We start from the raw sequence: 12,624 nt of genomic DNA on the forward strand, positions 1-12,624 counted from the left end.
TATCCTCTGACTTTTCAGAGCAAACCTTATAAGCCAGAAAGGACTGGAATCAAATATTTACACTATTAAGTGAATGGAACTACCAGCCAAGAATAATATATATCCAGCTAAGCTATCCTTTAGATATGAAGGAGAAATTAAGACCTTTCCAGACATACAAAAATTGAGGGAATTCTCCATTATGAGGCCTGCACTACAGGAAATACTGAAAGGAGTCAGCTCATCTAAAACAAAATGAAAAAAAGAATACATAATTAGGAGTAAGGTGACTAGCAGGCAAATAGAAGCAGAGGAGTGCAATCCTTACTAAGAACAGGGCATTATAAGCTTAAATAATAAGAAGAGAATTGCTATAGCAAGATAGCAATGAACGTTCAGTGTACATAAGGATAAACTGAGACAGCAATGATTGAAAAGGGGAAGATTCAAAGATCCAAATTCGCAAAGGTGAATGGAGATACGGTACGTGCAGAAGAATATGGATGACTGTATATATATATAACGATCCTTTACATATTCATAATAGTAACCACACACAAAAGATTCAGAAGTACATAACATAAAAAAAGAAGAACCAGAGACAAAAACCACAAAAGCCAACCAAAATAAAGAAAACAGAAACACAAAGATAAGAGAGCAATGGAAACACGGAGCTACTAGAAAGAAAAAGATAAAATGGCCATAGGAAAACCTCATATTTTAATAATAGCCCTAAATGTAAATGGACTGAACATACTAATAAAAAGGCACAGAGTTGCAGAATGGATCAAAAAACAAAACCCAACTATATGCTACCTCCAGGAGACACATTCCAGCTCCAAAGACAAATATAGACTCAAAGGGAAATGGTGGAAAATGATATTTCAAGCAAATGGCATTCAGAGAAAAGTGGGAGTAACGGTACTAATATTGGACCAAATAAACTTCAAAAAAAAAGTAAAGAAAGATACTGAGGTACACTTTATAATGATAAAGGGAATCATGCAGCAAGAAGACATAACACATTGATATCTATGCTCCTAATCAGGGAGCCCCAAAATGTATAAAACAATTACTAACAGAACTAAAGAGAGAAACAGACCAAAATGCTACTGTAGTAGGGACCTAAATATTCCACTGTTGGATATGGACAGATCATCCAGACAGAAAATCAATAAGGAAATAACATCTTTAAATGATACATTAGACCAACTGGACATAATTGACATTTACAGAGCCTTTCATCCTAAAACAGCTGCTTATACATTCTTCTCGAATGCACATGGAACATTCTTAAGAATCGACCACATATTGGCACACAGAAGTAGCCTCAACAAATATGATGGTTGAAATCATACCAACCATATTCTCTGATCATAATGCTTTGAAATTAGAGATCAAGTGTAAAAAAAAAATCAGGAAGAACCACAAATACATGGAGATTAAACAACATGCTACTGAAGAATAACGGGGTCAGGTAAGAAATAAAAAGAGAGATCAAGAGATACATAGAAATGAATAATAATGATAGTACAACTTGTCAAAACTTTGGGACATAGCAAAAGTGGTCATAAGAGGAAAGTTAATATCATTGCAGGCCTATCTCTAAAAACAAGAATGAGCCCAAATAAACAACCTTATGCTTCATCTTAAAAAAAAGAAAGAAAAGAACAAATGAAGCCTAAAGTCAGCAAAAGAAAAGAAATTATCAAAATTAGAGCAGAAATAAATGAAATTGAAAGCAAAACAAAAAAATAGAAAATATAAATGCAACAAAGAGCTGGTTCTTTGAGAAGGTTAATGAAATTAACAAACCTCTGGCTAGACTCACTAAAAAAAAAAAGAGAGAAAAGACACAAATCAATGAAATCAGGTATGAAAGAGGGGAAATTACGACAGACACTGCAGAAATACAAAAGATCATATAAGAATACTATGAAAAGATATATAACACCAAATTTAATAACCTAGTGAAACAGACAAATACTTAGACACATACAACCTTCCTAACTGAATCAAGAACTGGAAAATCTAAATAGACTGATCAGCAGTATGGAAATTGAAACAATCATCAAAAATCTACCAAAAAGTAAAAGTCCAGGACTAGATGGCTTCACCAGTGAATTTTACCAAATATTCAAAGAAGATTTAATATCTATGCTCCTCAAACTCTTCCAAGAAATCTAAGAGGAGGCAATACTTCCCAACTCATTTTATGAGGCCAATATTACTCTGATACCAAAACCTGGTAAAGATAACAAAAACAATAACTCTCATGAATACAGAGGCAAGAATCCTAAATAAGATACTAGAGAACCAAATATGGCAACATATTAAAAAGATTATACATCATGATCAAATGGGCTTCATCACAGGGGCACAGGGATGGTTCAACAAATGCAAATCAATTAATGTGATACACCACATAAACAAATTTAAAAAAAAAGAATCATATGATTGTATCCATAGATGCTTTGACAAGATACGGTATCCATTTATTATCAAAACACTTAACAAAATCTGTATAGAAGGAAAGTACCTTAACATAATAAAGGCCATGTATGACAAACCCTCAGCAAACACTATACTTAATGGTGAAAAACTAAAAACCTTCGCTCTAAGATCAGGAACAAGGCAAGGTTGTCCAATATCACCACTCTTATTCAGTATAACATTGGAGGTCCTAGCAAGAGCAATCAGACAAGAGAAAACTATAAAAAGCATCCAAATAGGAAATGAAGAAGACACACTGTCACTATTTAAGGATGACACGATTCTCTATATAGAAAACCCTAAAGACTCCACAATAACACTGCTAGAAACAATAAGCAAATACAGTAATGTTTCTGGATACAAAATCAACATTCAAAAATCCATAGTGTTCCTGTACTCTCATAATGAATTGTTAGGAAAAAAGTGGAAATAATAATTCTTTTTCAATTACAAGAAAAAGAATAAAATAACTAGGAATAAATTTACCAAAACACGTGAAGTACCTATATAATGAAAACTACAAGACCCTATTAAAAGAAATTGAAGAAGATACAAAGAAATGGAAAGATAATCTATGTTCTTCAATTGGAAGAATCATCATCGTTAAAATGACCATATTACCTAAAGCATTATACAGATTTAATACAATCCCCATCAAAATCCCATTGGAATTTTTTTAAAGAAATAGAACAAAAAATCATCAGATTTGTATGCAAGCACAAAAGACCTCAAATTGCCAAAGCCACCCTGAGAATAAAGAACAAACTGGAGGTATCATTCTGCCTGACTTCAAATTATAGTACAAGGAAACAGTAATCAAAATGGCATGATATTGGCAGCAAAACAGACACATGGACTAGTGGAACAGAATCAAGAGTCCAGAAGTAAACCTATATTTATATGGGCAAATAATTTTTGACAAAAAAGTCAAAAACATACAGTGGAGAAAAGAAAGCTTCTTAAATAAATGGTGTTGGGAAAACTGGAAAGCCACCTGCAAAAGAATGAATCCAGTCTGTTGTCTATCAGCACACGCCATCATTAACTCAAAGTGGATTAAGGACCTGAATATAAGACCTGAAACAATGAAATGCATAGAAGAAAACATAGGAATTAAACTCAAAGACCTTGGACTTAAAGAGGATTTTATGAATTTGACTTTAAAAGCAAGGGAAGTAAAAGCAAAAATAAATGAATGAGGGTACATCAAATTAAAAAGTTTCTGCTCAGTAAAAGAAACTGTCAACAAGGTCAAGAGACAACCATTGGAATGGTAAAATATACTTGCAAGCAAAGCCTCTGATAAGGGCCTAATATCCAAAATATACAAAGAACTCATATGACTCAATAACAACAACAAAAAACAAAGAATCCAATCAAAAGATGAGCAGAGGACCTGAACAGACACTTCTCTCTAGAGGACATTCAAATAGCCAACAAATATATGAAAAGATGCTCAACACTACTAGCTATTAGGGAAGTGCAAATCAAAACCACAATGAGATACCATCTCATACCTGTCAGAATAGCTATAATCAACAGGACAAGTAATAACAAATGTTAGAGAGGATGAGGAGAAAAAGGAACCCTCATACACTGCTGGTGGGACTGCAAATTGGTACAGCCATTATGGAAAACAGTATGGAGGTTCCTCAAAAAACTAAGAATTGATCTATCATATGATCCAGCAATCCCTCTACTGGGTATTTACCCCAAAGACTTGAAAACCCATATGTGAAAAGATATTTGCACACTGATGTTCATAGCAGCACTATTCACAGTGGCCAGGACATGGAAGCAACTGAAGTGTCCTACAATAGATGAATGGATAAAGGAACAGTGGTACATATATACAATGGAATATTACTCAGCCATAATAAGAGATGAAATACTGCGATTTGCGACAACATGGATGGACCTCAAGATAATCGTGCTAAGTGAAATAAGCCAGATAGAAAAAGTTGAAAATCACATGATATCACTTATAGGCGGGATATAAACCTGAGAGCAATGAATGAACAGGAGAAACAAATAGAGACTTATGCACATGGACAACGGACTAGTGGTTACCAGAGGATAGGGAGGTGGAGGAGGAGGGGATAGGTAGACAGGGTAAAGGGGGTCAAAGATAGAGGGAGTAGGGGGAGGGTAAAGTGAGTAAAGGGGATCAAATATTTTGTAGCTGAAGGAAACTGAACTTTGAGTGGTAAACACACAATGCGATATACTGATGTCAAATTATAATGTATACCTGAAAATTACATAATCGTATTAACCAATGTTACCCTATAAACTTAATAAAAAATTTAATAAAGAAAAAAAAAGATTGACTGAATTAATGTGATATAAACAGTTTACTCTGTACATTTATATATGACACAGTATGAAGTTATGTAGTATTTTTGAAACAAATTTTCAGCTTCTTCTTTATAAACACAAGGTAATAATCCAAACCACATAGTTAGAAGCAGTTTGTTTTAAGTTGTTCAGATCCTTGTCTTTGTGTCCCAGTGCTTGTGTCCCTGGCTGTCTGCCTTGGCAATCTACCTCTTCAGAGCTTCAGAGCCTTTGTCACTATTTCCTGGGCTTTTCTTAAACACCAATGAATCATTTATTAACCAGTTGGTTCCTGCAGAAGATTTTACTTTCCTGAAATTAGCTATGGAAAAAAACTAACTGCTTTACTTGTAAATGAAAATGACTCACTGAGATTCAGCATATTGTTTTTGTATTCTTTCTGAGGTCTGTTCTCTTTGTGGAAAATGAGGTCGTGTGTGTGCGTGTGTGTGTGTGTGTGTGTGTGTGTGTATGTGTGTGTGTGTATGAGGGACTGAGAGGGGCAATTAAAAACTTTCCTTGATGAGAGACGTCATTTTCTTCCTTGAGGCTGGGCCAGAAATGGATTTGCCCCACTTTGCACATCGCTCCAATATGTTTTATAAAGCCCCAGAAAACCTTCTCCAAACAGCGCCGTTGTGAAATCATTGCTTAATTACTTCATGTTCCATATTGTGTTGGCTTTAAAGATCAACTTTTTTTTCCCTGTGTAAAGATGTAGTACCCAGCTTTTTTTCTATTTTGTAAAAATACATGAAAAAAAATTTTAGTAAGAAAAAAGGCAAATGATGGTATTTGGTTTATGCCAGTTATTTTCAGGTATTTAAAGTTAAACTGTTTATCATACTCATTAGAAGCCAAATATGCCTTTTGATACTTTTGCTTTTTTTATCCATAATTTTTTTTGGAGGAGTATGTCAGGAAGCTTCCAGAAGGCTTGACTGAAATGCGGCAGTGTTGGAGAGAGTCAAAGAGGTTTCATAGCACATATAAGAATATAATATGCTACTATAGAAAACAATATGGAGTTTCTCAAAAAATTAAAAATACCACAACCATATGATCTAGCAATTCCACTTTTGAGAATATATCCAAAGGAAATTGAATCAATATCTTGAAGAGATATCTACACTTTCATGTTTATTGCAGCATTATTCACAATACTAAGATATAAAAACAACCTTAATATCCATTGATGGATAAATGAATAAAACACACACACACTCATACAATGGAATACAATGGAATGCAACAATATAAATGAACCTAGAAAACATCATGTCGAGTGAAAAAAGCCAGACACAGAAAGAGAAATATTGTATGGTTTCATACATGGAATCTAAAAAAGTTTCTCATAGAAACAAAGTAGAATGCTGGCTATCAGGGACTGGGGGTACGGGAAACCCGGAGATGTTGGTCAAAGGCTACAAAGTTTCAGTTGTGAGATGATTAAATTCTGGTGATCTAATGTACAGAATAGTGACTATAGTTTATCTATTCTACACTTGAAATTGGCTAAGAGAATAGATCTTAAGTGTTCTTACCACACACACAAAAAGGTAACTATGTGAGATAAATGATGTGTTTCTAAACTTGATTGTGGCAATCATTTCACATTGTATACATATATCAAATCATCACATTGTACATCTGAAATATATACAATTTTTTTTATTTGTCAATCATATCTCAATAAAGCTGGAAAAAGAGAAATGGGAGTGACTGCTGTACAGTTCAGCTGTTTCAAAGTTAGTAACAGCAGGCTGACAGCATTCTACTAGCATGATGTGTGCAGACAGTGATGCGGGATAAATTATCCTTTCTGAGGCTGAAGGCACATGGTAATGCTCTTAGGATACTGGAAAAGGATGTGAGGGTAAGCCTGAGTGGCTTTCTGTGTCTGTTTGAATTTGTTTAAGCAATAAGCGACCTGTCAGATATCTTGTAGTCTGAAGAGTATGAAGAACTGAAGTAAATGGGAAAATTCAGAGGTATTTGATGGATCTAAATTTAGATGGTAATAAGCGATCACTTTGGACAGGTCCTTGTATGACAGCAGATGACCAAGGACTTAGCAGGCAGGCCTGTGGAGAGCATTGGATTGAGAGTCTATTGAAGTGATCTTGGAGAGTGTCCCAAATGTACTACATTGGGATTCTGTTAGCTGAGAAATGTATTTTTAAAATATTGTTTGGAAAGAAGATGATACCAATGAGTAGGATAGAAAGTAATGAAGGTAATAAATATTGAGACATAACTGAGGAAAATATTACAGAAGGTTATTACTATGTTTTCTATAGAATGTTTCCGAAAAGTGTAAAGATTAGATACTATGATGATGGTTCGATTGGAAAGACCTCACATTGGTTCTTAGTTACTTAAGTATTTTTGTTTTGTTGTTTGGTTTGAGATAATGTAGTGACCTGCTCTGTCCACATAATACTGACATGGAACTTAATAAACTAAATTAATATTAACAGTATGTTGGTTGATCCTCATGTTAAGAGTAACTCTTGTATACATTGTGGGAAGGAGAGTGGTCAAAAAAGACCGGGTTCAGGTAGCATGAATATTAGAGATGTTAGAACTTTCATTTACATTTATTGTATATACATATCTATTTGAGAAAGAAATTAAGCTTCACTGATATTTCATATGCAGAGTGGCCCTGGCTCCTTTCCTTAGTGTGTGTCACATGTCGTGTCACAAACAGATGAGATATTTTGCAGTTCGTATGCTCCTGGTTAGGCAGATCTATGGATTGCAGTCCAGATATAAAGAAGAACCCTCACAAAATGGACATGTGGTTGAACAAGATTCTAACCAAAGAATTTTGGCTTGAAGGTAAACTAGTAATGTTGGGAATTACAAGGAAATCACAAAGCTGACTCTCCTAGTCATAACTTTAACTCTTTATCAATCACATCACAAAACAGTCACAGTTTGAAACCATCAAGAAGAGTTAAAAAAATAAACTAGTAATCTACAATTGTTAATGACTAATCCCATTAAAAATATACATGATGCCAAGTAATAGTAAGGAAGGACAGTAGTGCCTGTACATACCTATAAATAAATAAATATACAGGAATTGAGAGTGAGTACTCAAAAATTTTTCCCAAGAGGATGCATATATGCTTAAAAAGTGTAGAGGCTGCTTATCTTGATCATTTCTGTAGCATTAATACTACAAGTGAGCTTTTTCATCTTCTGACACCTATTTAAAATTATTAAAATACTTAGATTACGACTCTCAGTTTTAGTAGACAAAGTTACACGTATGTTATTAGGTCTGGGATATGATGAGGCTGGGGTGGTTATCACTCCTCTGAGCTTTTAGGCTCTGAATCACTTACATTTTACTTTTCTAACAGCTTATGCTGTTCAGCTGTGTGTTTCTGGTCTTGCTAAGAAGCTTCCTTGCCAGTAACAGCTTTTTTGGTTATTGTTAGGAAGACTAATTTTCAGTCTAAAAAGCAGGACAAGTCATGTAATAGTGGAACTCTTAAAATCAGACATGTTTTGAAAATCTGGGATGTATGACTGCCATGACGAATTTGTTATGTATAATGAATGCTAAGCAAATAAAAGCTGCAAATTACTCTGATTGAGACAAAGACAGTTGTCAAGTTTTATTCTATGTGGAGGGATTGGGTATCTGTGCTGCCTTTGTTAAATATCATGTGCACTCACTCAAACTTCAGCAGAGTAATCACTCAGTTTTTCAGGGCTCATGTTCATTCAGAATATGACTCACAATATGTAAATCAGGCAGTAATCATGTCTGTGCTTTAAAGGGTGCTGGATCTGAGATCAAGACAAATTTGGCATACTTAACGTCCTATGTTCCTAATTATTTGATTAGAGTTTGTTACTCTTCAGTTCCACGAGGAAATGTAATTGGGTAGGCATCTGTAATTTGGTTTTGTGTGTTTGTTTTGATGCATGTGTTTTTATGTGGATGTTTGCGTGTTTTCAGTTCTCCCAATACTTAGTGAGTAAGCAGACTAAAAAAGAAGATATACTGTGATGGCTAAGGGATTGGATGTAAGTAATTTCGACAACTAGGATTACTCCCATTTCTCAACTGATGTATTGTAATCGTTTCTGTTGCTTTTTGTTACTTATTTTATAATCAGTCTTTCACATCCACTTTTAAGTCATACTTTGCTTTTAGGATGGCTTAGATAAAATATTATTTATAATATATTTTATTCAGATTATTTTATACAGTGAAAGTTTTTCGTTAAACAAATTTCGTATAATAGTAAATTCTCCAATAGAAAATAATAATGAATTATATCAGATAGGTAATAAGTCTGAAGCATATCTTTGAAAGAACTTAGAATCTATAGTTCAAAGAGATGTGTCAATTTTAACTTAAAATTTATAAGTTAATAATTTGAATTTAACAATCTTATTACCAATATATTTTTTTCATCTTATTCTTTTTAAACAATATTACAGATTCACTAAATAGGTTTTCTTTTCTTTTTTATAAGTAGAAATTAACTGATTTAACAAATGTCAATTGGAGAAGGTTCATATTGACCAGACACAGATCATATTTGTGTAAATCAAACAAGGTTTATTTTACTAGATGTTACAGAAAGAGGTCCTAGCAATATTATCTAATGACAAATGAAGGTATAAGTTTCTATGCCACCTATAAAGGACCTCTCCAGCAGGTACATTTTTGTGAATGAGAAGTCTGAATGACTGTTGGTTACATCAGAACTTTTGGGAACTTGGTGCTTTCCTCCATCTCCAGACTTTTACACCTGAACCTGGAGCCGTTCTCCATGTGTAGTTTGGATGTGAGCTGGGAACACTCATATGAGTCTGGTGCATCTCATTCACGCTGATGTTGAAAAATATACAAAAGGTTTCCTGTGTGTTTTTCAGTAAAACACATTTAGGCTTGAAGACAATGCTCATTCATCATTTTCAGGCTTCCTAGGCCCTCATAGCCTGGGATTCTGGCTTTCCTGAACTGGGAGCTGCAAAACCCCAGTCAATTGTCCACACAACTCCAGACTCAGGCTAACACGTCTTGAGACAAGTAGTAGGATTAACCTACACATGTCCTTCATAAACCAAGAAGAAAATATAAACTACCTATAATCACCCCACCAAGAGATATCCAGCATTTACATTTTGGGGGTTATTTTCCCAGGCATTTCCAAAACAAAAGTATACTAGGGTATTATTTAATAATTTGCTTTTACCTTAACAAATATTACAGACACCTTTTCATATTAATAAATATTGATCTAAAATTATACAATTATTTTAATGGTTACATAATACTATATGATATAGTTTATTTTACCAGTTAGCCATTTAGCTATTGATTGGCATTTATGTTTTTTTCCCTTTTATTATAAAAATGCTGTGTTGAATGTCCTTGACTTATACCTTTTAGCTAGATATGTTATCAGAGTAATTTTTTTTCCTTTATTCTATCAAATTCTCTTACACATCTTGTCTGAAGACAACACATGATATAATGACAGTTTTAGATACCTCATAAAGGATAAATTTTAACTCTGGATCATCTGGTAAACAAATAAGAGTTAGAAACTGGCTAAAGGTAGAGGATAGTTGTATAGTTACAGAATAGACTAATTAAACCAAGAAAAATAGTGCTTAGAACAGGGAGGATTCATTGAGGTATAATTTATATGCAATAAAATTTACATTTTTTGGGTGTATGGTGCCATAACTATTGATAAGTGCAGATAGTCAGGTAACTTCTTTGTTTAACTTTTGCCTTACTCCAAATGTCCCTTCATGCCCCTTGGTTGTCATTTTTCTTTCCTATCCCAGCCCCTGGCAACTACTAACCTATTTTTTTTATTATGTAGCTTTGTCTTTTCTGGAATGTCAGAAATGGAATTATGTAGTACGTAGCCATTTGAGTCTGGCTTCTTTTATGCAGCATGATGCATTTGAGATTCATCACTGCATGTATCAGTAGTTTGTTCCTTTTTATTTTATTCACCAGTTGATGACATTGGGCTGTTTCCTGTTTGTAGTGATTATGAATAAAGCTGTCAAAATATTTACATACAGGTTTTTAGATGAACATATGCTTTTACTTCTTTTGGGTAAAAACTTAGTAAGATTGTTAGATTGTATGTTTGGCGTGTTTTTAACTTTCTAAAGAAATGCCACACTTTTCCATAATGTACCATTCTGCACAATCACCAGAAATGTATGAGTTCCAGTTACTCTGCATCCTCAGCAGCACTTAGCTTTGTCAGTTTTCCTTTCTTCCTTTCTGTTAAAAATTTCTGGTAGTCTCGTAGGTATGTAATGATATTTCTTTGCGGTTTAAAGATGTTTAGCGTCTTTTCATGTACTTTTGTGCCCTCCATATATTTCCTTGCTGAAATGTCTGTACAAAATTTTTCCCATTTTTAAAAATTAGATTTTTTTCTTATTGAGTTTTGAGACTTTTTATTTATTTGAGATGTCTTTATAAATACCATTTCCTGAAAAGGTATTAGTAGAGAGAAGCACTTTGGAATGGCGTAGTAAGATCTCCAAAATTTTCTCCTCTAGAAAAGGAACAAAAATGCTAGCAACAATTAAGAAAATCAACTTTCTTAGAATTCTTAAAATTATCTAAAGACAACAGCCCGAGGGTCATTTATTCCAGAAAAATGACTGAATCTCTGTTAGAACAGCAAGCATTGTGGCATTTTAACTTGCTCTATTTCCATCCCCTTTTCCAAGCTCTTCAGTAGCCTTAAAAACCAGCAGCCTTGCAAACATGGTAGTTAGGGAAACCAGCAGCCTGCAGCTATTGAAGGAGAAGAATATCTTTGGAGCTCCCCTAAAAGCCCCATCTCCAAGGAATTGTCAGTATTTAACATGTCTGGCACTCCTGGAATATACCACTTCACAGGACTTGTTTTTATTTGACTTAACTTAAAGCTCCCTTAGGGGCAAAAGCGGTTTTCCTAGGATGTTAGTCAAAAATAAAATAATCAACAGCAATTGTTTAACACAGCTGCCTGAGGTAATAATATTAATCTGATCAAACAGGAGTCTGACCAAAAAACTGAATAGTAAAATGTGGGGAATGAGATGTACAGAGGGGGCTTGGGAAGGCGCTGACATATTTCCAGAGTTGTAGAAGACTATGTACATGTGCCAGGTTGTGCAGTGACTAGGAAAGACCTGAGGACTTCCCAGTTTCTTACCTACAGTTAGTTGACTTTGAACTTTGCCCAGGGGGAAAGTAAACCCTGAGGCAGATTTTTAAACTGCCAGGGTGCTGATGTCATGGTTTCTCCCATACACAGAACCCCTCAGCAAAAGTGGAGAGAGTTCCTGGTTCAAGGCATTCAAGGAAATTTCTGTTCGATCATCAGCTGGCTATTAAATCAAACAAGCAGAGACTTCGGTGGCAGCAGATGACAAAGGATATAGACTTTACAGAATTTATAATTCAGGAGATTCGTGAAACAAACAGAAACAGCAACAACAATAAAGAGAAAAAACAAAATACTGTGGTGGGGGTGGAGGGAATCTTATTTTCAGAGTTGCCGCATTATATTATTTAAAAGGTCCAGAATTCAACAGCAAATGATGAGACCCATAAGAAACAGGAAACTATGGCCCATTAATAGAAAAAAGCAGTCAGCAGATACTGTCCCTGAGAAAGATTTCAACATCACGTATAAACCAACTAGACCTAAAAGAAATATATACAACACTTTACCCAAAAAGAATACAAATTCTTCTCAAGTGCACAAGAACATTTATGTTAAGCCATAAAACATGACTCAATAAGACCTAGAAGGC

This window comes from Rousettus aegyptiacus, unplaced genomic scaffold, assembly GCF_014176215.1.
Source record: "Rousettus aegyptiacus isolate mRouAeg1 unplaced genomic scaffold, mRouAeg1.p scaffold_m13_p_3, whole genome shotgun sequence".
NCBI classification, from domain to species: Eukaryota; Metazoa; Chordata; class Mammalia; order Chiroptera; family Pteropodidae; genus Rousettus; species Rousettus aegyptiacus.